The sequence below is a fragment of the Rhea americana genome, unplaced genomic scaffold (assembly GCF_003343005.1).
Source record: "Rhea americana isolate MKP2758 unplaced genomic scaffold, rheAme1 scaffold_482, whole genome shotgun sequence".
NCBI lineage: Eukaryota > Metazoa > Chordata > Aves > Rheiformes > Rheidae > Rhea > Rhea americana.
Genome location: NW_028186626.1, coordinates 221,257 through 221,906, shown reverse-complemented (window position 1 = coordinate 221,906; position 650 = coordinate 221,257).

Here is a 650-nt window from a genome sequence, read left to right as displayed (position 1 = left end):
AGCGCTTCGCGGGGCGCACGCAGCGCGCAGCGTCGCGTTAGCGCCGGGTGCTGAGGCGAGCCTGGCCGCGGAGYGATTAGAAATCAAAAAGAAACCAATTAGCCTGCTTCCCTTCACCAGTTTAAACGAAATGCAAGAATGAAACAAAAGGCATTAGGGAGCATAAGGAGATTTACATTTGCAAACCTATTTCCATTTTAATAAGCCAAAGTGCCGTTAAATAGAGATTGATATTTCTCCCCAAATGCCCATATTTTTAAAAGCGGTTTGCACCCGTGGGAGGAGCGGGGCTCTGGTGCTCCRCTGCAGCAGAGCTGTTTAATGCCCATCCAGACCAACGGGGCGACTCAGCTCCCTCTCCCCCCGCTCGGGATGGGAGCATGGTTTGAATGCCGCAACCAGCAGTGAATAACAATTCCTCTCCCTCTTCTGCAGCTCTTACTTTCAGCAAGAGTTTGGCACAAGAGTTTTAAAGAGCAGCGGCAGCACGGAGGAATACAAGGCCAGCGTTCAGGGCGGCACAGCCTGGGAGCCCAAGGCAACAGAGCCGGCCCCAGCGAGAGAGGCGGCGGCGAGCGGATGAGCGGGCTGCCGAGCGTCCCGGCACGACGGAGGCAGCCGCGCTGAGCGCACCAGCACCCCGCTCCTGC